This window comes from Engystomops pustulosus, chromosome 6 (genome assembly GCF_040894005.1).
Source record: "Engystomops pustulosus chromosome 6, aEngPut4.maternal, whole genome shotgun sequence".
Classification (NCBI taxonomy): domain Eukaryota; kingdom Metazoa; phylum Chordata; class Amphibia; order Anura; family Leptodactylidae; genus Engystomops; species Engystomops pustulosus.
The window spans coordinates 98,851,792-98,868,313 of record NC_092416.1 but is presented as its reverse complement, the minus strand read 5'-3'; the positions used below and the strand labels follow the sequence as shown (position 1 = coordinate 98,868,313).

Here is a 16,522-nt window from a genome sequence, read left to right as displayed (position 1 = left end):
CTGTAGAGATGCAACAACAAATAGGATTTATTAGATAAATGTGGAATATGACTTACATAAAATAGCATCATCAAAGGTAAAGATACTAAGCTGTCTACTAAAACTGATTCTTGTATTTCTAAAACTTAACTCATGGAAGTTGATAATAATCAAATTAAATAAGCAGAAAAGCTTCTCATAATCCCATTATACATTAAGTACCTACCATATATACTCGAGAATAAGACGACGCAAATATGAGCAGAAGTACTTCATTTTACCGCAAAACTGGAAAACCTTTTGATCAAGAATAAGCCTAGGATGGGAAATGCATTAGTGCCAGACTATGCCCCCCCCCAGTATATAGGTAGCCAGCCCCCTGGCCCCCAGTATATAGCCATCCAATGCCCCTCAGTATATAGCCAGCTTCTGCTCCAGTATATAGCCAGTCAGCCCCCAGCCCCAGTATATAGCCAGCCTGCTCCCATTAGATATCCTGCCAGTCTCCAGTATATAGCCAGTATCCTGCCCCACCCAGTATATAGCCAGTCCCTAGTAAATGCCCTCCACATATAGCCAGCCAGCCCCCAAGTATATCCAGCACTTAAAACCTAAAAAAGTCAATACACTCCTTTCCAATGCCCCTGCAGGTCCTCTTCTTGATTACGGGAGCAGCAGGTCCATGCATTCTGGCCGCGCACACACGTGTGCACACACAATGTACATACTACGTACATTGGCAGTGACAGGTCCTGCACTAGCCGCACGCACATTATTATGTTAGCGATGGCACACAGACTTGTCACTCCTGGAAGTAAGAAGAGGGGGTTTTGGAAAGGTGAGAATTGACTTATTTTTTTGACTAGAGCATAAGCCAAGTTTGAGTTTTTCAGCACAATTTTTGTGCTGAAAAAAATCATCTTATACGAAAGATTGTGGAATGTGTGGAGAAAGGAGACACTGCTTATCACCTGCCAAATACAATCCCAACAGTGAAACATGGTGGCAGAATCATGATACGGGGTGTTTTTCAATTGCAGGGGTAAAATGAATAGTTCCAACTGAAGGAAAGATTACTGCGGCCAAGTACATTGATATCCTGGATAAAAACCTTGTCCAGAATGCTCTGGACCTCAAGTTTTGACTGAAGGTTTACCTTCCAACAAGACAATGACCCTAAGCACACAGCTAAAATAACAAAGCAGTGGCTTCAGAACAACTCTGTTACCATTCATGACTGGTCCAGTCAGAGCCCTGATCTAAACCAAACTTAGCACCTATGGAGAGACTTCAAAATGGCTGTCCACTAATGTTCACCATCCAACCTGAGTGAACTAAAGAGGATCGTAAAGAAAGAATGGCAGAGAATCCCCAAATCCAGGTAGGAAAAACTTGTTGAATCATTCCCAAGTAGACTCATGGCTGCACTAGTTTGAAAGGTGGTTCTATTCCATAATGAACATAGGGGCCTGAATAATTATGAGATCATGTGATATTTTAGTTTTTCTTGTTTAATAAATTAACAAAAATATATACACTTCTGGGTCCTGTTAAGACGGGGGCAGAGTATATATCACTGAGCAAAGAATTACCAATTGGCTGCAAGGAAACAAAGAGTGAAAAATAAAGGGGTCTGAATGCTTTACGTACCCACTGTACATCGTCTTGTTTACCTGACATATATGTTTATTATCTATTTATTTCTTTAGTAATCCCATGGTTCTGCACAATCATTAAGGGATTCACATACATTACATTAAGGTAAGGGGAAATGCAAGTACAAAATACAAAAACGCAAATCTTTAACAAATGAGAGAACAAACCTGTCTGTGAGGGGGTCACAATTTATATGGGAGGGTAGATGGAGACTCTAGGTGAGGAAGTAAGTGACAGCAGTAGAAGGAAACTACCCCAGGGAGGTTCTGGAAAAGTTTGTCAGGCCCAACAGTGGGGTGTAACAAGTAGGACCCACTAATGTTATCCTGCTTGGCAGAGGAGCTTCCTCAGGAATTCCCAGACTTGCCAGGCCCATGGATATTATTCACATCAACTTGCATACTGTACCAATGGCTAGTGGTGCGAGAGATGTCTAAAGGGGTGGTGGCTCAGAGGGAAAACAATGAGCCAAGTAAACTTCCAGAGGCACAGTTTGCATGACAAGTCTACTCCATAGGTAGAGCATCAAATGTATATGTGTCAAAACTAATGTTATACAGTAATTGCACTGCTGGTCTCTGGGAATTTAATCAACTTTGTACATAAGTAGTCTATTAGTTTCTGGGTTGTACTGAAGCAGTGCCATTCCGAACAGGTTTCCAAGACCTTCTGTAATTGGGTTGTAAAGAAGATTAACTGTTGGGATACCGTGCAATCATAGAGAATCCAGAAATTATCCTATTGTGATGTAATCATACACAGTGGAAGGGGAAAGTGCCTCGGTACAGAGCTACAGCATGGAGGGGCTCTGGTAATGACCCCATAAGTAAGTATCCCCAGTTTATCATGTTTGATTTTTGTGGTAGATTTGTTTAAAAAACTGTTTTCCAAATTAAAAAAATTCTACTTTTTGGAAGTTAGCCAAAATAACCAAAATGACTTCATAACTAACATTTTCCATATGTCTGCTTTAACTTGGCATCATTTTTCAAACATTCTTCCCTTTGTATAGGACGTTAGAAGGCTTATAACTTTAGGTGCAATTTTTAATATATATACGCGCACAGCACTCTGCAGGATTGAGGATTTCCTTATGGATTGTCACCCATGTGTGAGGACTTGCCAAAGATCTGGGTGAGGCGTATTACTTTTTTTTAAAGTTAGAAGTGACTTTATAAGGCCTATGTGACAGAAAACAGCCACAAATTACACCACTTTAGAAATTGCACCCCTCAAAATATTCGAACAACCTTTGGGAAGTATGTTAACCCTATGACTGGTCTTCATTGATCAGCCAATAGCAGCAATCATGAACTGGAAGGGGGGGTGGGGGTTCCAAGGGGCACTTTCTTTGAACCGCATTGGCAAGTCACTTCCCGTCGCACCATTCTAATACGGCACACGGCGAAAAGGGGTTTATAGGCTACACAATTTTTTTTGTGGCAATTTGGACAAATAAGGGCTCATTTTTTGTAAGACGAGATGCACTTTAAAAAACTTTATTTAAGTGGTTCTTCAGCTTAATGGTGTAATTTTAATAACTCAATGTGTGGAGAAAAAATAAAATCATCAATTCTTGTTTAAGATCTTTAGCATTTTTTTGGTGGTAGTGTTCACTGTACAATAAAATAATATATTATCTTTATTTTATGTATCACTACGATTATGGTGATAGCTTATTTATATAGTTTTATTTTCATTTGTTCAATTTTACTGCAGAAATGGTAGACTCGAAAAAATTGCAGTTGTTTTAGTATACCCATTTTTGCAGAAGCATAACCTTAGTATTTTTGGTTGAGCGAGCTGGTTGTGGGCTTATTTTTTGCGTGACAAGTTGTTCTTTTCAGTGGTAAGTGCTGAGGGTGGTTGGGGTCCTATCCACATCAGAAGCCTCTTACACACCATCAGTCTTGTTTGACTATGGAGTGTAAGGGGTTAAGACCCACAATCAGAGGAATCTCCGGTTGCGGGTGTAACAGATGGGTGTCAGCTGCGATATGCAACCGACACCCATTCTTTATGGTGCCGGCTCCGAACTATTACGGCGCATGTCGGAAAGGTGAGATATGAAGTGTCAACGAGGCAGAGAGTTGAACTCTGAGGTCAAGCTCTCCCTGCCTCAGAATGTCCCCACTATGCAGATCTCCTGAAGTCCGAAGCATGATATGAATCACAGTATAGGAAGCATTGTGAGGTGGAAAGATCTTGACCATATTACACCTGAAAATTATTTTCTGGATGATGTCACCACACTGGGCCAAAAAGAAACAGTTTAACCCCTTAAGGACTAGGACACATTAGGGCTTCTGGTCCAAGCACGATTTTTTAAATCTACTCTGTGTCACTATAAGTGGTTATAATCTTCAAATGCTTTAACTAGAGATGAGCGAGCACTAAAATGCTCGGGTACTCGTTATTCGAGACAAACTTTTCCCGATGCTCGAGTGCTCGTCTCGAATAACGAGCCCCATTGAAGTCAATGGGAGACTCAAGCATTTTTCAAGGGGACCAAGGCTCTGCACATGGAAGCTTGGCCAAACACCTGGAAACCTCAGAAAAGGATGGAAACACCACGGAAATGGACAGGAAACAGCAGGGGCAGCATGCATGGATGCCTCTGAGGCTGCTTAATCGCACCATTATGCCAAAATTATGGGCAACAGCATGGCCATGACAGAGTGACCGAATGAGGCTAGATAGCATCTAAAACATGCAATAATTGACCCTGACACTATAGGGGACGGCACGCAGAGGCAGCGGCAGCAGTGGCAGGCTAGAGAGTGTCATGGCGACATACCCTAAATGGACTTAGGCTTCACCAAAGGAGGTGAGCAAGAAGCGCTGAAATGATTTCCTATGTGAACAAAAGGTTGACGGTATATTTAGTCGATAACACAGCATGGTGGCGGCATAGTGACCAAGTTCCATAACGTATCTGGGGAAACACCTGAAAAATGAGCCCGACACAGCTCTTTTGATAAGGGGACGACATGTGGAGGCAGCCATGGAGACGACTTCCATGATTAAGAGCGACAGCATGGGGCATTCATATTGCGCTGCTATGATTACAACTTCAGGTCTCCAGCATGGCGGCGACAGATGGGCCGAGTTCCACTATGTATCTGGTGAAACACCTGAAAATTCTGCCTGACACAGCTCATTTGATAAGGGGATGATGTGCTGCATATCCTCTCGTGCTCCAGCGTCTGGGGTATAGAGAGTTGAAAGTTGCGCATGGAGACATTGGTGGACGCTGTGGAGGATCGTGGAGGCAAAATGGACAGGAAACAGCAGGGGCAGCATGCATGGATGCCTCTGAGGCTGCCTAATCTTGGGATGGGGCTGGCGGTCCGCTGCCAGGCGAGCTTTCGCCTGTCCAAGCCCCTGTCTCTCGGCTCCTCCCCACCCAAAATGGGCCCAGGGGCCAGAAGCGTTTACTTTGAAAAAATTATAATTTTCAAAGCAGGCCGGGTCGTTTGAATATTTCACCTAGGAATAATGGAATAGCATAGTGGTTCAATTTTTAATTGTTTTTTCGGAAATGGTTCCATGATTAAGAGCGACAGTATGGGGCATCCATATTGCGCTGCTATGATTGCAACTTCAGGTCTCCAGCATGGCGGCGACAGATGGGCCGAGTTCCACTATGTATCTGGTGAAACACCTGAAAATTCTGCCTGACACAGCTCGTTTGATAAGGGGACCATGTATGGAGGCAGTGAACTAGTAGTAGATTAAAGGTGCTGCAGTTAAAACTATGTTAGTTGGATCTTGAGATGGAGCTGGCACTGCGATGCCAGACGAGCTTTCGCCAATCCAAGCCCCTGTCTCTAGGCTACTCCCCAAACAGCACTTCTAAGAACCTTTTGTATAAGATCAAGTGTAGTAGCGTTCTTATAAGTTTGGGATATGGCGGGTGAGGGGAATGTAAATAGATGCGCAAGAAGCGCTGAAATAATATCGGTAAATGATAAAAGTTTGCCAGTATATGTTGTGGATTACACAGCAGGGTGGCGACAAAGTTTGATGTGGAATCCATGAAAACAACCAAAAATTCTGCCCGACACAGCTCGTTTGATAAGGAGACAATGTATGGAGGCAGCAATATGGACGACTTTTGGAGGCAGCTATGGCGATGACGTGTGGAGGTAGCAATGGAGACAACGTGTGGAGCCAGCTAAAAAGACGACATGTGGAGGCTGCTATGGAGACAATTTAATTTGGATAGTGCATGTATGTGGCAGTCCAAAAAAGTTTTCAAACCAGAGGAGCAGGTAGGTGGTCCTCCAGAAAAATTAAATAAATTGAGTGCCTGTATGTGGCAGTCCAAAAAAGTTTTCAAACCAGAGGAGCAGGTAGGTGGTCCTCCAGAAAAATTAAATAGATTGAGTGCCTGTATGTGGCACTCCCAAAAATTGCTTAAAACAGAGGACCGGGTAGGTGGCCCTCCAGAAATATTAAATACATAGAGTACTTTAGCTAGAGCCAGTTGGCCCTGGCAAAAAATAGCCAGTTTCCTATGCTTTAGTGTACAAAGAGGAGTAGAAGGAGGACAATGAGGAGGAGGAGTGCATACATTATTCAGGTTGAGCTTCTTTCACCTGGAGAATGAAAATCCGGAGAAATCAAGGCTTTATTCATCTTGATAAGCGTCAGCCTGTCAGCGCTGTCAGTAGACAGGCGTGTACGCTTATCGGTGATGATGCCACCAGCTGCACTGAAAACCCGCTCGGACATCACGCTAGCGGCAGGGCAGGCAAGAACCTCCAAGGCGTACAGCGCCAGTTCGTGCCACATGTCCAGCTTTGAAACCCAGTAGTTGTAGAGAGCTGTGTGATCATTTAGGACGATGGTATGGTCAGCTACGTACTCCCTCACCATCTTTCTGTAAAGATCAGCCCTACTCTGCCGAGACTGGGGACAGGTGACAATGTCTTGCTGGGGTGACATAAAACTGGCAAAGGCCTTGTAAAGCGTACCCCTGCCAGTGCTGGAAAAGCTGCCTGCTCGCCTACTCTCCCTCGCTACTTGTCCCGCAGAAGTACGCCCTCTGTCGCTAGCGCTGTCAGAAGGGAAATACTGTTTCAGCTTGTGCACCAGGGCCTGCTGGTATTCATGCATTCTCACACTCCTTTCCTCTCCAGGGATGAGAGTGGAAAGATATTTCTTGTACCGTGGGTCCAGGAGAGTGAATACCCAGTAATCGGTGCTGGAATAAATTCTTTGAACGCGAGGGTCACGGGATAGGCAGCCTAGCATGAAATCTGCCATATGCGCCAGAGTCCCAACGCGCAAGAATTCACTCCCCTCACTGGCCTGACTGCCCATTTCCTCCTCCTCCAACTCCTCTTCTTCTGCCCATACACGCTGAACAGTGAAGGACTGAACAATGGTCCCCTCTTCTGTCTCGCCAACATTCTCCTCCTCTTCCTCCTCATCCTCCTCCACCTCCTCCGATATGCGCTGAGAAACAGACCTAAGGGTGCTTTGGCTATCAACAAGGGAATCTTCTTCCCCCGTCTCTTGTGACGAGCGCAAAGCTTCCGAATTCATGCTGACCAGAGAGTTTTTCAACAGGCCAAGCAGCGGGATGGTGAGGCTGATGATGGCGGCATCGCCACTGACCATCTGTGTTGACTCCTCAAAGTTACTCAGCACCTAGATATAGATAGAACAGATATCAGACATCCACGTCCACTCCTCATTGTAGACTTGAGGAAGCTGACTGACCTGGCTACCAGTTCTGGTGGAAGTTGACATCTGGCAGTCTACAATCGCTCTGCGCTGCTGGTAAACTCTGGATAACATGGTTAATGTTGAATTCCACCTCGTGGGCACATCGCACAACAGTCGGTGAGCGGGCAGTTGGAGGCGGCGCTGCGCTGCCCTGAGAGTGGCAGCATCTGTGCTGGACTTCCTGAAATGCGCACAGATGCGGCGCACCTTCGTGAGCAAATCAGACAGATTGGGGTATGTCTTGAGGAAACGCTGAACTATGAGATTTAACACATGGGCCAGGCATGGCACATGTGTCAGTCTGCCGAGTTGCAGAGCCGCCACCAGGTTACGGCCGTTGTCACACACAACCATGCCTGGCTTCAGGTTCAGCGGTGCCAGCCACAGATCAGTCTGCGCCGTGATGCCCTGTAATGGCTCTTGGGCGGTGTGCCTTTTATCGCCTAGGCTCAGCAGTTTGAGCACCGCCTGCTGTCGCTTAGCGATGGCACTGCTGCTGTGCCTAGAGCTACCTACTGATGGCGCCATGCCCACGGATGGTGATTCGGAGGAGGTGGAGGAGGGGTGGGAGGAGGAGGAGGCATAGTAGGCCTTTGAGACCTGGACCAAGGTAGGCCCCGCAATCCTCGGCAGCGGCAGTATATGAGCAGCCCCAGGGTCAGACTCGGTCCCAGCCTCCACCAAGTTCACCCAATATGCCGTCAGCGATATATAGTGGCCCTGCCCGGCAGCACTCGTCCATGTGTCCGTGGTCAGGTGGACCTTGTCAGAAATGGCGTTGGTCAGGGCACGGATGATGTTCTCTGACACGTGCTTGTGCAGGGCTGGGACGGCACATCGGGAAATGTAGTGGCAGCTGGGGACCGAATACCGAGGGGCGGCCGCCGCCATGAGGTTTCGAAAGGCCTCGGTCTCTACCAGCCTATAGGGCAGCATCTCCAGGCTAAGCAACTTGGAGATGTGGACGTTGAGGGCTTGGGCGTGTGGGTGGGTTGCGCTATACTTCCTTTTGCGCTCCAGCGTCTGGGGTATGGAGAGCTGAACGCTGGTGGATGCTGTGGAGGATCGTGGAGGCGAAGATGGGGTTTTCGCACGGGAGGTGTTTGGGCCGTGGTCCTGGGCAGGGGGCTGACTAGCAGATGACACAGGGGAAGGAGCAGTGGTGTGCCCGGCCGGAGGTAAACGGGCTTGGTGCCATTGAGTGGGGTGTTTAACATTCATATGCCTGCGCATAATGGTGGTAGTTAAGCTAGTAGTGGTGGAAACCCTGCTGAACCTGGTTTGGCAAAGGTTGCACACCACAGTCCGTCGGTCATCCCGTGTTTCTTTAAAGAACCTCCAGACTTCTGAAAATCTAGCCCTCGCTACGGGAGCTTGACTACGGGCAACATTTGGCGCAGATGCACCAGCTCTGGCCCTGCCTCTCCGTCGGGCCCCACCAATGCCTCTTCCAACCTATTCTGCTATAGGACTCGCCTCCGTCTCAGAAGCACTGTGTTCACCCGGCCTATCAACCCAGCTTGGGTCTGTCACCTCATCATCCTCCGATCCCTCAGTCTGCTCCCCCCTCGGACTTCCTGCCCTGACAACAACTTCACCACTGTCTGACCACCGTGTCTCCTCATCGTCCGACACCTCTTTACACACTTCTTCCACTATGTCAATAATGTCATCATCACCCACAGACTGCGACTGGTGGAAAACCTGGGCATCGGAAAATTGCTCAGCAGCAACCGGACAAGTGGTTTGTGACTGTGGGAAGGGTCCAGAAAACAGTTCCTCAGAGTATGCCGGTTCAAATGCCAAATTTTGCTGGGAGGGGGCAGACTGGGGGGAAGGAGGCTGAGGTGGAGGAGCTGGAGGAGTGCTGATTTCGGTGACATGGGTGGACTGCGTGGAAGACTGACTGGTGGACAAATGGCTAGAAGTATTGTCCGCAATCCACGACATCACCTCTTCACACTGTTCTGGCCTCAACAGTGCTCTACCACGAGTCCAAGTAACTTGAGACATGATGAACCTAGGGAGTGTAGCTCTGCGGCGTTCCCCTGCTCCCTCATCAGCAGGTGGTGTCTCACCCCGCCCAGGACCACGGCCTCTGACCCCTGCAGTAGTTGGACGCCCACGTCCACGCCCTTGTCCTCTACCCCTAGCCCTCAGGTTAAACATTTTCCAAATTAAAGTGTAAACTTTGAATTTTTTTTTTTTTTGTGCTTATTTTTTTTTTTAATTTTTTTTTTTAACAAAACGATGCTATCCTATTGCTATGGCTAGTTTCTAACCTACACTGACAACACACAACTGGATTTTGTGCTGTGCCTGATGACTTTGAGCTATAAAATGAAATAAAGGTAAAAAAAAAATAAATCAGCAGACTCTGCCTTATTCTAATCAAACCCCTAATAAATTGTCCCACTTCGGTGTTTGAGGTGGATATGCGTGTCACTAAGAGCTAAACATAACGGTCGCAGGTCTCCCAGCAAATTCCTCACAATATGGTACTAGCTGCACTACTAATGCCAGCAAGCCCAGCCGCAAGCAAACAAAAAAAAAGAAAATATAACGCTATTGTAGGCCTAAGTAAGCCGTTGGGGTTCTCCTATGGCTATTTTGTAGCCTACACTGAAAGCACACTGCTTTGCAAGATGAGTTTGAGCTATAAAATGAAATAAAGGTAAAAAAAAAAAAAAATCAGCAGACTCTGCCTAATTCTAATCAAACCCCTAATAAATTGTCCCACTTTGGTGTTTGAGGTGTATATGTGTGTCACTAAGAGCTAAACACAACGGTAGCAAGTCCCCCTGCAAATTCCTCACAATATGGTACTAGCTGCACTACTAGTGCCAGCAAGCCCAGCCACAAGTAAATAAAAAAAAAATGTATAACGTTATTGTAGCCCTAAGAAGGGCTGTTGGGTTCTTGTAGAATCACTCCTGCCTAACACTATTCTAATAGAACACCCTAACGCTTTCCCTGACCAGCAGCAGCTCTCTCCCTAGCGGCATCCAGACACAGAATGATCCGAGCAGCGCAGGCAGGGGCTAGTCTATTCCAGGGTCACCTGATCTGGCCAGCCAACCACTGCTATCGACGTGTAAGGGTACCACATCATGCTGGGTTGAGTGCAGAGTCTCCTGGCTTGTGATTGGCTCTGTTTCTGGCCGCCAAAAATCAAAACGGCGGGAGATGCCATTTTCTCGAGCGGGCGAAGTATTTGTCCGAGCAACGAGCAGTTTCAAGTACGCTATTGCTCGAACGAGCATCAAGCTCGGACGAGTATGTTCGCTCATCTCTATTTATAACCTTTATTTACGGCGTTCATCGTGCTGGTTAAATAATTATTTAAAGTTATTTTACGGGTTGTTACGGAAGCTGTGATACTATATGTGTGGGGTTGTGTTATGATTTACGCTTTTTTTTGCATTATATGTTATGGGGCTTATGGGAATTTTTATTGATCTCTTAGTTTATACTTTATTGATTAAATTTTTTTTTTAAACTTTTTTACTGTTTCCACCATGGAACATGAACAAGCTATCAAATGATTGCTTGTTCATGATAACACTCTGCAATACTGATGTATTGCAGGGTACTAGCAGTGTCAGCCTATGCACTGACCCCAGGGTTGCCATAGCAACAATCGTCGCCCCCCGAAAACGGCACGGGGCGGGGGCAATCGTGGGGAAAAGACCACCCCAAAGGCAAGTTGAATGCCGAGGTCACAGTGACAGCTGCATTTAACGGGTTAAACAACCACGTTTGGGCGTTACTGGGGTGTCGGCTCTCAGTCACAGCCGGCACCCTGTATTTCCCGATGCCGGTTCGGCTCAGATCTTGAGCTGAACCGGCATCAGCTCTGTGTCCGATATATCGCACGCTAAGTGCTAAGTCACTGCGCTCAGTGTCCGATATATCGGACGCAGAGCACTTAGGGCTTAAAGGGGTTTTCCATGGGATAGGGCCTAACTTGCTGATCGGAGGGGATCTCAGTGATGGCTCCATCAGAAAACGAGGGCTCCATCAGACTAATGGAGCAGAGGGCCGTGCATGAATGTCTTCTCCATTAATCTCTATGGAGATGACGTAAATTGCTGAGCGCAGATTAACCCCTTAACGGCCCATTTTTTCAAATCTGACATGTGTCACTATAAGTGTTTATAACGTTAACATATCCAGGTGATTTTGAAAATGTTTTCTTGTGACATTTACCAGTAGTACTTCATGTTAGTTGAAAAAATTTGTTGGTATGTGTTGCGTTTATTTATGAAAAAAAACAGATATTAGGTGAAAATTTGGAAAAAGTCTCAATTTTTCTACTGTTTTTTGTACTTTTTCCAAACGTAGTCACAAAAGCAAAAAAACTTGGGTCGTAGTGTAGGTGAGATTTCTCAATTTTTCATAAAAAACACAAAATCAGGCTTTTACAACCTGCTAATGGTTTCAAGTCACTTTGAGAAACCTAAATAAGAGTAAAACCCCATAAATTACCCCATTATAGAAATGACACCCTTTATTGTATGTAAAACAACTTTCATGAAGCTTGTTAACCCTTTAATTATTTTACAGAGAATTAAATAAAATCAGACGCAATTTTGAAATTAATTTTTTTTTTTGTCTAAATGAATGTGTTTTTCAAAAAATGTACAAATTCTCAGTGGATAAAATACCAAAACGTAAAAACAACAAAATTTGATCCCCAATCTCTCCTGAGTGTAACGATACCCCATATGTGTTGGTAAACTGTTGTATGGGCACACGCCAGGGCATTGAAGGGAAGCTGCGCCATTCAGAGCAGATTATGCATTGTCCCTTTATATTGGCTATACAATCTTTATTTTTTTGGAAATTTGGACAAATAAGGACTTATTTTTTACAACATTAGATGCACTTTACAAATACTTCATTTTAGTGGGTCATTAGCTCATTGATGAGATTTTATTAACTCTTAAGTAGAGATGAGCGAACATACTCGTCCGAGCTTGATGCTCGTTCGAGCATTAGCGTACTCGAAACTGCTCGTTGCTCGGACAAATACTTTGCCCGCTCGAGAAAATGGCATCTCCCGCCGTTTTGCTTTTTGGCGGCCAGAAACAGAGCCAATCACAAGCCAGGAGACTCTGCACTCCACCCAGCATGACGTGGTACCCTTACACGTCGATAGCAATGGTTGGCTGGCCAGATCAGGTGACCCTGGAATAGACTAGCCCCTGCCTGCGCTGCTCGGATCATTCTGTCTCTGGATGCCGCTAGGGAGAGAGCTGCTGCTGGTCAGGGAAAGCGTTAGGCTGTTCTATTAGAATAGTGTTAGGCAGGAGTGATTCTACAAGAACCCAACAGCCCTTCTTAGGGCTACAATAACGTTATACATTTTTTTTTTTTATTTGCAGCTAGTACCATATTGTGAGGATTTTGCAGGGGGACTTGCTACCGTTGTGTTTAGCTCTTAGTGACACACATATCCACCTCAAACACCAAAGTGGGAAAATTTATTAGGGATTTCAATTAGGCACAGTCTGCCATTTACTTTTTATTTTACGTTTATTTTTTCATAACTCAGCGTCATCTCATCTGGCATAGCAGTGTGCTTTCATACTTGGCTAGAAAATAGCTATAGGAGAATCCAAACGGCTTACTTAGGCCTACAATAGCGTTATATATTTTATTTCTGGTTGATCTGCTGGTGGCTGTCCTTGCTGCAGTGCATCTACTACCATATTGTGAGGAATTTGTAGTGAGACTTGCGACCGTTGTGTTTAGCATCCACCAGCGTTCAGCTCTCCATACCCCAGACGCTGGAGCGGAAACGGAAATATAGTGCAACCCACCCGCACGCCCAAGCCCTTAATGTCCACATCTCCAGATTTCTTAGCCTGGAGATGCTGCCCTATAGGCTAGTAGAGACCGAGGCCTTTCGCAACCTCATGGCGGCGGCCGCCCCTCGGTATTCGGTCCCCAGCCGCCACTACTTTTCCCGATGTGCTGTCCCAGCCCTGCACCAGCACGTGTCAGACAACATCATCCGTGCCCTGACCAACGCCGTTTCTGACAAGGTCCACCTGACCACGGACACGTGGACGAGTGCTGCTGGGCAGGGCCACTATATATCGCTGACGGCACTTTGGGTTAACTTGCGTAGTGCGTAGTTCTGCGGGACAAGTAGCGAGGGAGAGTAGGCGAGCAGGCAGCTTGTCCAGCACTGGCAAGGGTGCGCTTTACAAGGCTTTTGCCAGCTTTATGTCACCCCAGCAAGACACTGTCACCTGTCCCCAGTCTCGGCAGAGTAGGGCTGATCTTTACAGAAAGATCGTGAGGGAGTACGTAGCTGACCATACCATCGTCCTAAATGATCACACAGCTCCCTACAACTACTGGGTTTCAAAGCTGGACATGTGGCACGAACTGGCGCTGTACGCCTTGGAGGTTCTTGCCTGCCCTGCCGCTAGCGTGTTGTCCGAGCGGGTTTTCAGTGCAGCTGGTGGCATCATCACCGATAAGCGTACACGCCTGTCGACTGACAGCGCTGACAGGCTGACGCTTATCAAGATGAATAAAGCCTTGATTTCTCCGGATTTCCATTCTCCAGGTGAAAGAAGCTCAACCTGAATAATGTATGCACTCCTCCTCCTCATTTTCCTCCTTCTCCTCCTCTTTGTACACTAAAGCAGAGGAAACTGGCTATTTTTTGACAGGGCCCACTGGCTCTAGCTATAGTACTTTATGCATTTAATTTTTCTGGAGGACCACCTACCCGGTCCTCTGTTTTAAACAATTTTTGGGAGTGCCACATACAGGCACTCAATCTATTCAATTTTTCTGGAGGGCCACCTACCTGCTCCTCTGGTTTGAAAACTTTTTTGGACTGCCACATACAGGCACTCAATCTATTTCATTTTTCTGGAGGGCCACCTACCTGCTCCTCTGGTTTGAAAACTTTTTTGGACTGCCACATACAGGCACTCAATCTATTTCATTTTTCTGGAGGGCCACCTACCTGCTCCTCTGGTTTGAAAACTTTTTTGGACTGCCACATACAGGCATTCAATCTATTTCATTTTTCTGGAGGGCCACCTACCTGCTCCTCTGGTTTGAAAACTTTTTTGGACTGCCACATACAGGCACTATCCAAATTAAATTGTCTCCATAGCAGCCTCCACACGTTGTCTCCACTGCTACCTCCAAAAGTCGTCCATATAGCTGCCTCCATACATCGTCCCCTTATTAAACGAGGTGTGTCAGGCAGAAATTTGGGTTGTTTTCATGGATTCCACATCAAAGTTGTTAACTTTGTCGCCCCCCTGCTGTGTAATCCACAAAATATACTGGCAAACTTTTACCATTTACGGATATTATTTCAGCGCTTCTTGCGCATCTGTTTACATTCCCCTCACCCGCCATATCCCAAACTTATAAGAACGCTACTACACTTAACTTGGTGGAGGCTGGGACCGAGTCTGACCATGGGGCTGGTCATATACTGCCGACGCAGAGGATTGCGGGGCCTACCTCGGTCCAGGTCTCAAAGGCCTACTATACCTCCTCCTCCTCCCACCCATCCTCCACCTCCTCCTCCTCCGATTTACCATCCGTGGGCGTGGCGCCATCAGTCGGTAGCTCTAGGCACAGCAGCAGTGCCGTCGCTAAGCGACAGCAGGCGGTGGTCAAACTGCTGAGCCTAGGCGATAAAAGGCACACCGCCCAAGAGCTATTACAGGGCATTCCACATCAAACTTGTTAACTTTGTCGCCACCCTGCTGTGTAATCCACTAAATATACTGGCAAACATTTATCATTTACCGATATTATTTCAGCGCTTCTTGCGCATCTGTTTACATTCCCCTCACCCGCCATATCCCAAACTTATAAGAACGCTACTACATTTGATCTTATACAAAAGGTTCTTAGAAGTGCTGTTTGGGGAGTAGCCTAGAGACAGGGGCTTGGATTGGCGAAAGCTCGCCTGGAAGCGGAGCGCCAGCTCCATCCCAAGATCCAACTAACATAGTTTTAACTGCAGCACCTTTAATCTACTACTAGTTCACTGCCTCCATAATAATAATAATAATAATCTTTATTTATATAGCGCCATCATATTCCGTAGCGCTTTACAAATCATAGGAAACAAATACAAATGTAATGTAACAGAGCACAACATTTGTATGGAACAACAGGAGTGAGGTCCCTGCTCGCCAGAGCTTACGGTTTATGAAGATGATGGGGTAACACGAGGTAAAAGAATATTTAATGGTCAAGCCATTCTTCTTAGGGAATAGAACAAAATATAATAAATGGAATTGCTGTCGCTTGAACCACTCAGCCGTCATCTTATATACCAGGTCCAGGGTGAATGGGACTGCAGAGAAGTCTGGTGCCTGTTGGTTGCTGGATAACAGATGGGAGGACGACACAAGACGGGTTAGTAGAAGAGTTAAAACTTCATGCAGTTAATGAGTGTTATAGGCTTGCCTAAAGAAATGGGTTTTAAGAGCACGTTTGAAACTTTGGAGGTTAGGTATTAGTCTGATAGTCCGGGGCAGAGCATTCCATAGAATTGGTGCAGCTCTAGAGAAGTCTTGGAGACGCGAGTGGGAGGTCCGCACTAGGGTAGAGGTTAATCTAAGATCACTGGCGGATCTAAGAGCACGGGTTGGGCGATAGACTGAGATAAGAGAGGAGAGGTAGGGGGGTGCAGTATTATACAGAGCTTTATGGATGAGGGTTATTATTTTAAACTGTATTCGAAAGGAGACTGGCAGCCAGTGCAGCGACTGGCATGAACTGTAGGCATACATGGTCCCCTTATCAAACGAGCTGTGTCAGGCAGAATTTTGGGTTGTTTTCATGTCTTCCACAACAAACTTGTTAACTTTGTCGCCACCCTGCTGTGTAATCCACAAAATATATTGGCAAACTTTTAGCATTTACCGATATTATTTCAGCGCTTCTTGCGCATCTGTTTACATTCCCCTCACCCGCCATATCCTAAACTTATAAGAACGCTACTGCACTTGATCTTATACAAAAAGTTCTTAGAAGTGCTGTTTGGGGAGTAGCCTAGAGACAGGGGCTTGGATTGGCGAAAGCTCGCCTGGCAGCGGAGCGCCAGCTCCATCCCAAGATCCAACTAACATAGTTTTAACTGCAGCACCTTTAA

At 46.1% G+C, this 16,522-nt stretch overlaps 1 protein-coding gene across 3 annotated transcripts in view; it reads right to left on the bottom strand.

The window, feature by feature from the left end:
• Positions 1-16,522, bottom strand: part of PRKCG (protein kinase C gamma) — a 556,381-nt gene that overhangs the window by 510,102 nt on the left and 29,757 nt on the right. The gene's annotated exons all lie outside the window — the stretch shown is intronic.